The 8098-nt window shown below is 37.6% G+C and overlaps 1 pseudogene; it reads left to right on the top strand.

Moving 5' to 3' along the window:
• The first annotated feature begins 6100 nt into the window (after window positions 1-6100).
• On the top strand, window positions 6101-7711 carry LOC112833403 (programmed cell death protein 4 pseudogene; annotated as a pseudogene).
• Window positions 7712-8098: the final 387 nt, after the last annotated feature.

Here is an 8098-nt window from a genome sequence, read left to right as displayed (position 1 = left end):
TAAGTAAAGACAAAGAAAGTTTGAAAGTAAGAAAAGATAGAACCAAATTGAGCCAGAGTTGGTATGTGGAAAATTCTTCTACTCATCAGAAGTGTAAAACTAAATGGAAGATTCCCCCCTGAGGTGGGAAGGAGCTTGGTGAGCTTGAGAAAGAGAAAGGAGGCCCGTGTGGCTGGAGCAGAGTGAACGACAGGGAAAGTGCCAAGAGATGACATTGAAGATGTTGGCAAGGATCAGATTATTCAAGACCTTGTAGGCCATGGCAAGGAGTTTATATTTTATTCCTAAGAGTATGGGAAGGTTTACAATGTTTTTAATTTAAAAAGAGACAAAACCTGTTAACTACCTTGAGCTGCTAGTTAGCATCAGCTTTGCACCAAGGTGCTCAACAGAACTTACAGGATATTTTAAACTTTAAAGAAAATATAGCAATACATCTGTCGGATACCACGCTAACTGGTAGCTCCAGATGGTTAACAATTTCAAAATTAAATTGAGCTACATTCAATTTGGTGATGTCTTATCCTTGGGAATCTGGGTTTTCAGCACAGCTGTGATAAAAACCAAGTACCACATGAAAATCATTGCATAATAGGAAATAACCTTGGTAGTGTGCAACCCAGTTGCAAGGTTTTGGAAATTGTGCAGCACCCAACAGGTGCACACATCTCATCAGTGATTAACTGCAAATACTTAAAAATCAAGTAAAAATATTTTTCTTTTACATATGTTTATTGTGTTTTCAAAGAACTACTAAGTTGTTAGAATTAAAATTTATGAAGTTATTTGGACCTAATGACTTAATAAATGGAACTATTTCCTATTTCCAGAGGCATTATGAAAGTCATGGAAACACTAGGGCTCTATAAACCAAATAAGTTTGGGAATCTTTGTCTTTTTTTTTTCTTTCAAGCTTTTATTTAAATTCTAGTTTTAGTTTTAAATTCTAGTTTTAAATTAGTATTAGTATTAGTATTAGCTTCAGGGGTAGAATTTAGTGATTCATCACTTACATATAACACTCAGTGCTCATCCTAACAAGTGTCCTCCTTAATGCCCATCATCCAATTACCCCATCCCCTCCAGCAACTGTCAGTTTGTTCCCTATTGTTAGGAGTCTCTTATGGTTTGCCTCCCTCTCTGTTTTTATCTTATTTTATTTTTCCTTCCCTTCCCCCATGTTCATCTGTTTTGTTTCTTAAATTCCACATATGAGTGAAATCATATATGTGTCTCTCTCTGACTCACTTATTTTGCTTAGCATAATACACTCTAGTTCCATCCACATCATTGCAAATAGCAAGATTTCATTCTTTTTGATGGCTGAGTAATATTCAGTTATACACACACACACACACATACCACGTCTTCTTTATCCGTTCATCAGTCGATGGATATTTGGGCTCTTTCCATATTTTGGCTATTGTGGATAGTGCTGTTATAAACATTGAGGTGCATGTGTCCCTTCAAATCACTATTTTTGTATCCTTTGGATGTGGATGTGGAGAAAGAGGAACTCTCTTACGCTGTTGGTGGGAATGCAAACTGGTGCAGCCACTCTGGAAAACAGTATGGGGGTTCCTCAAAAAGTTAAAAATCGAGCTACCCTACGACCCAGCAATTGCATTACTAGATATTTATCCAAAGGGAAACTTTGTCTTAAGCACAATTTTAGATTGATGAAGGAGGCCAAAGAAACCCCAAGAGTGGGAACTAGAAGGGATAGAATAATTTGCACAAAGAAGTTAGCTGTGGAAAGGAAGAAGTATGTTATTTTCCTTGAAGGCAGGAATAAGTTAGATAAATAAAAAAGAGGTGAAGGTGAAGGTGAAGGTACAAGGATAAAGACAAAAATGTGATAAACAAAAGCAAGAAGCTGATGGAGTTTCCTCTGTAGAGCCATGGTTGTCTTGGGGTTATCTACAAAGAATGAAGGAGTTCCTAAGGGCTTTAGAGCATGAGGAGGATTGGATAGAGAAGGCAGGGAAATCTCTACATTTGAGGTACCATGTGGTTTGATTTAACTTTCTATGATTATTTATTAAATACATTGTACTGGCAATGCTATTTTTTCTCTTCCTTTTGTTCTTATTTTTTTCCCCAGACAGAAGATATGCTCGTTTTCAAAAAGTGTTCTTATTATGAAAATTTTCATACATACAAAAATTTGAGAAGAGTAATAATGAAGCTTGATACACCCATCATCTAGTTTTGACTATTGACATTTTGCCATATTTGCTTTTTATTTGCTAGAATATAGCAAAGTAAACAACAGTTATTGTCTTTTACATCTAAGCACTTCAGTAAGCATCTCTGAAATATGAAGACATTTTCTTATGTACTGTCAAAGGATGAGACCATTACTCAACATTTGAAATGCAAAGCTATATCTATTACTTAAGTAAACAAGTGCTATACTGGGCAGGGACAATCTGTCTGGGTAGAACAGATTGCTGATCCCTTGGAAGGTTTAGAGGAGTGTGGAGTTCAGAGATCAATGGATGAGTCCAGGCAGGGATTGGGTTTTCAGAGATGTGGAAGTTACCCCAGTGAGGTTGTTGCTGATTGGCTGGCATTTGGAACCCTCTTCTTTGAAGTAACTCAACTGACTGATTTTCGGAAGCAAGAGACTGTCACAGATGAATTAGATTACAAATTGGATTGAGGCAAATGGTCATTGATTGACTAAATGGATTTAAAACCAGTTCTGGTAGTTATTTGTTACCATGATTATAGATCTACCATTTATTGGGATGCCTGGGTGGCTCATTTGGTTAAGCATCTGACTCTGGATTTTGGCTCAGGTCATGATCTCAGGGTCATGGATCTAGCCCCGCATCAGGCTCTGTGCTCAGTGCAGAATCTGCGTGTCCCCCTCCTTCTGCTCCTCCCCCATGCCCTTTTTCTCTCTTATAAAATAAATAAAATCTTAAAAAAAAAAGAACTACCATTTATTGATCAAGCAGGTTTAAAACCAGTTGTGGTGGCTGCTTGTTACAATAGCTTGGGTACAATCAGTCTTTTTCAGAATCATGGAAATTTTTTTCTATTCTCAGTATCATTATCACATCTAATATAATTAACAATAATTCCTTAATATCATCTAATGTGGTGCTACATAAAAATGTGACCCATAAAGTAAGTGGTGCTAGTCCATAAACTGTAACTTGTTTGTGAAGAAATGAGTAAAGAAATTAAAAGTAAGCATTTGTAAGTATAACAATTTCACAGGATAGTTTTTGTCTGATGATTCTAAGAATAATCATAGACTTTGTTGTACATCTTTCTTTTACAGTTGATCCTTGAACAGCATAGGGATTAGGGGCACCAACCCCTACCCTGCTCAGTCAAAAATCCACGTATAACTTTTGACTCCCGAAAAACTTAATAGTCTAATGTTCACTGGACACCTCACATGTCAATTAACATATACTTTGAATGTTATATGTATTATACACTATATTCTTATAATAAAGTTAAACAAAAGAAAATATTTTTAAGAAAGTCATAAAAAATCATAAATAAATCATAAGTCATCAATACAGAATTGTATTTACTTAAAAAATCTGCAAGTAAAAGGACCCACATAGTTGAAAGCTGTGTTGTTCAAGGATCAACTCTACTTCATTTTCCTAGTAATTACATTTTATTTTTAAAATGTAGTGGTTGGCAATAAATTGGGTGAAAAAATTTCTTCACTACATTTGAAGCAACACTGATCTCATACCCAGCCCATATTTAAATTTTCCCAATTGTTCCCAGTGTGTCTTTTAAGTTTGGTTTGCTCAACCCATTTGCTTACTATGTCGCCTAGGATAGGGGGCACCTGGCTGGCTCAGCCAGAAGAGTATGTGACTCTTGATCTCAGGGTTGTGAGTTTGAGCCCCACGTTGGGTGTAGAGATTACTTAAATGAATAAACAAACTTAAAAAACAAAGACTCTTATAATCTAGAGCATCCTTTTTGTACCGCTTCTTTTTTCATGCCTTTGACTTATAAGGAAACCGGCCAATTGTCTTGTAAAATTACCCACCCTGGTTTGTGGTTTGATTGCTTCCTCAATATCTGTTTTTTAAAGATTTTATTTACTCATTTGAGACACAGAGATACAGAGAGAGAAAGCATGAGCAGGGAGAGAGGCAGAGGGAGAAGCAGGCTCCTCGCTGAGCCAGGAGCCCAATGCCGGGCTCGATCCCATGACCCCAGGATCATGACCTGAGCTGAAGGCAGACGCTTAACCATCTGAGCCACCCAGGTGCCCCTACTTCCTCAATATTTTTTTTTCCAGTCAATAGCTTGCTTTTCATTTTCTTAATAGTGTCTCTTGAAAGGCAAGCCTCCCTTCACCCCTTTAACCCACCCCACTCCCTGCCTCCAGCAACCACCAATCTGTTCTGTGTCCGTGAGCTTGTTTGGCAGGGAGGGATTATTTATTTGTTGTTTGTTTTTTCTTTTTTAAGATTCCACATATAAGTGAGATGATACAGTATTTATCTTTCTCATGGCTTATTCCACTTAGCATGATGCCCACAAGGATGTTGCAAGTAGCAAGATTTCATTCTTTTTTATAGCTAATATTCCATTATATTTTCTTTATCCATTCATCCATTGATGGACACTTCGTTGTTTCCATATCTTGACTATTATAAATAATGCTGCAATGAACATGGGGGTGTGGATATCTTTCTGAGTTAGTATTTTCATTTTGTCTCATAAATACCCAGAAGTAGAATTGCTGGATGATACCATAGTGCTATTTTTAATTTTTTGAGGAACCTCCATACTGTTTTCCATAGTGGCTGCACCAGTTTGCATTCCCACCAACAGCATAGGAGGTTTCCCTTTTCTCTATGTCCTCACCAACACTTGTGATTTCTTGTCTTTTTTTTTTTTTCTTGTCTTTTTGATACTATCTATTCTGACTGGAGGAGATATCTCCTTGGGGTTTTGTGGTATTTCTCTGATGATTAGTGTTGAGCATCTTTTCCTGTACCATTGATCATTTGTATGTCTTCTTTGGAGAAATGTTTATTCAGATCCTGTGCCCATTTTAATCAGGTTGTAGGTTTTTTGGGTTTTTTTTTTTTTTTTGCTGTTGAGTATTATGAGTTCTTTATATTTTGGATATTAATTCCTTATCAGATATATGAATTGCAAATATTTTCTCCCATTCAGTGGGTTGCCTTTTCATTTTGTTGCTGGTTTCCACTGCTGTGTAGAAGCTTTTTAGTTTGATGTAGTCCCACTTATTTATTTTTGCTTTAGTTTCCTTTGTTTCTGGTGTCAAATGAAAGAAATCATCAAGACCGATATCAAGAAACTCACTGCCTATGTTTTCTTCTAGGATTTTTATGGTTTCAAGTCTTATATTCAATGCTTTCATCTATTTTGAGTTAATTTTTGTGTGTGGTATAAGAAAGTGGTCTTGTTTCATTATTTTGCATGTGGCTGTCCAGCTTTCCCAACACCATTTACAGTAGAGACTGTTCTTTCCCTATTCTATATTCTTGCCTCCTTTGTCATAAAGTAATTGACCATACATGCATGGGTTTATTTCTAGGTTTCTGTTCTGTTCCATCAATGTACGTATCTGTTTCTATGCCAGTATCATACTATTTTGAATAGTATAGCATTGTAATATAGTTTGACAATAGGGAGCATGATGCCTTCAGCTTTGTTCTTCTTAAAATGAAAAAAATTAAATACAATTTATAAGAGCATCAAAAAGCAGCAAATATCTCAGAATATATCTAATGAAATGTATAAGATCCCTCTGCTGAAACTGCGGTATACTACAAAAAGAAAATTTAAAAGACCTAAGTAAGTGGAGAGGAAAGGCATGTTTATGAATTAGAAGAATCAGTACTGTTGGGGCGCCTGGGTGGCTCAGTCAGTTAAGCATCTGCCTTCCGCTCAGGGCATGATCCCAGAGTCCTGGGATTGAGCCCCACAGCGGGCTCCCTGCTCAGCAGGAGAAAATTTATTTGGAAATGCAAGGGAATCAAATAGCCAAAATCATCTTGGAAAAGAACAAAGTTGGAGTTCTTACACCACCTGAGTTTGAGACTTACCATAAAGTTGTATAATCAAGGGGCAGAGGTGCTCTGAGGCTGCGGTAGAAGCTGAGGTGCGGGGTCTGGGCCGGCGGACCAGGGACCTGGGTGAGCGGCGGCGGCGGCGGCTGCCCGAGGGAAAATAGATTCCAAGGGAAGTCTTCCATTGGTAATTTAATCAATGCAAGTGACATTAAGGAACAATGAATATAGAAAATGAGCAAATACTGAATGTAAAGCCCACAGATCCTGATAATTTAAGCGAGTCTCTCTTTTCTGGTGATGAAGAAAATGCTGGGACTGAAGAAATAAAAAATGAGATAAATGGAAATTGGATTTCGGCATCCTCCATTAACGAAGCTAGAATTAATGCCAAGGCAAAAAGGCGCCTGAGGAAAAACATCCCGGGACTCTGGCAGAGGCGATTCAGTCAGTGATAATGGAAGCGAAGCCCTTAGAAGTGGAGTAACTGTACCAACCAGTCCAAAGGGAAGGTTGCTAGATAGGAGATCCAGATCTGGGAAGGGAAGGGGACTACCAAAGAAAGGTGGTGCAGGAGGCAAAGGTGTCTGGGGTACACCTGGACAGGTATATGATGTGGAGAAGGTGGATGTGAAAGATCCTAACTATGACGACGACCAGGAGAACTGTGTTTATGAAACTGTAGTTTTGCCTTTGGATGAAACAGCATTTGAGAAGACTTTAACACCAATCATACAGGAATATTTTGAGCATGGAGATACTAATAAAGTTGCGGAAATGCTGAGAGATTTAAATCTTGGTGAAATGAAAAGTGGAGTACCAGTGTTGGCAGTGTCCTTGGCATTGGAGGGAAAGGCTAGTCATAGAGAAATGACATCTAAGCTTCTTTCTGACCTTTGTGGGACAGTAATGAGCACAAATGATGTAGAAAAATCATTTGACAAATTATTGAAAGATCTACCTGAATTGGCATTGGATACTCCTAGAGCACCACAGTTGGTGGGCCAGTTTATTGCTAGAGCTGTTGGAGATGGAATTTTATGTAATACCTATATTGATAGTTACAAAGGAACTGTAGATTGTGTACAGGCTAGAGCTGCTCTGGACAAGGCTACTGTGCTCCTGAGTATGTCTAAAGGTGGAAGGCGCAAAGACAGTGTGTGGGGTTCTGGAGGTGGGCAGCAGTCTGTTAATCACCTTGTTAAAGAGATTGATATGCTACTGAAAGAGTATTTACTCTCTGGAGACATATCTGAAGCTGAACATTGCCTCAAGGAACTGGAAGTACCTCATTTTCACCATGAGCTTGTATATGAAGCCATTGTAATGGTTTTAGAGTCAACTGGAGAAAGTACATTTAAGATGATTTTGGATTTATTAAAATCTCTTTGGAAATCTTCTACCATTACTCTAGACCAAATGAAAAGAGGTTATGAGAGAATTTACAATGAAATTCCAGACATTAATCTGGATGTCCCACATTCATACTCGGTGCTTGAGCGATTTGTAGAAGAATGTTTTCAGACTGGAATAATTTCCAAACAACTCAGAGATCTTTGTCCTTCAAGGGACAGAAAACGTTTTGTAAGTGAAAGAGATGGAGGTCGTCTTAAACCAGAGAGCTACTGAATATAAGAACTCTTACAGTCTTAGATGTTATAAAAAATATATAAATATATCTGAATTGTAAAAAAAAAAAAAGTTGTATAATCAAGACAGTGTGATATTGCCTTAAGGATAGACAAATATCAATGGAATAGAATAGAGAATCCAGCAAAAAACCCAAGGTGCCAAGATAATTCAATAGAAAAATGAAACACTTTTTAACAAATGGCCCGGAAACAACTGGATATGAGTATCAAAAAAATTAAATCTTAACCCTTATCTCACATACACAAAAAATTAATTCAAAATGAATTAGAGAGGGTACAGCTCTGTGTTAGAGTATTTGCAGATCGAAATGTATAATAGACCGTGTGAGAAAAGCTAGAGCTATGAGGCCTGCACTATTCAATACAGTGGCCACTAGCCGCGTGTGACTACTGAGCACTTTGAATATGGTT

This window comes from Callorhinus ursinus, unplaced genomic scaffold, assembly GCF_003265705.2.
Source record: "Callorhinus ursinus isolate GAN/ISIS: 27379988/994484 unplaced genomic scaffold, GSC_fseal_2.0 scaffold25, whole genome shotgun sequence".
NCBI lineage: Eukaryota > Metazoa > Chordata > Mammalia > Carnivora > Otariidae > Callorhinus > Callorhinus ursinus.
This window is presented reverse-complemented; position numbering and strand designations above follow the sequence as displayed.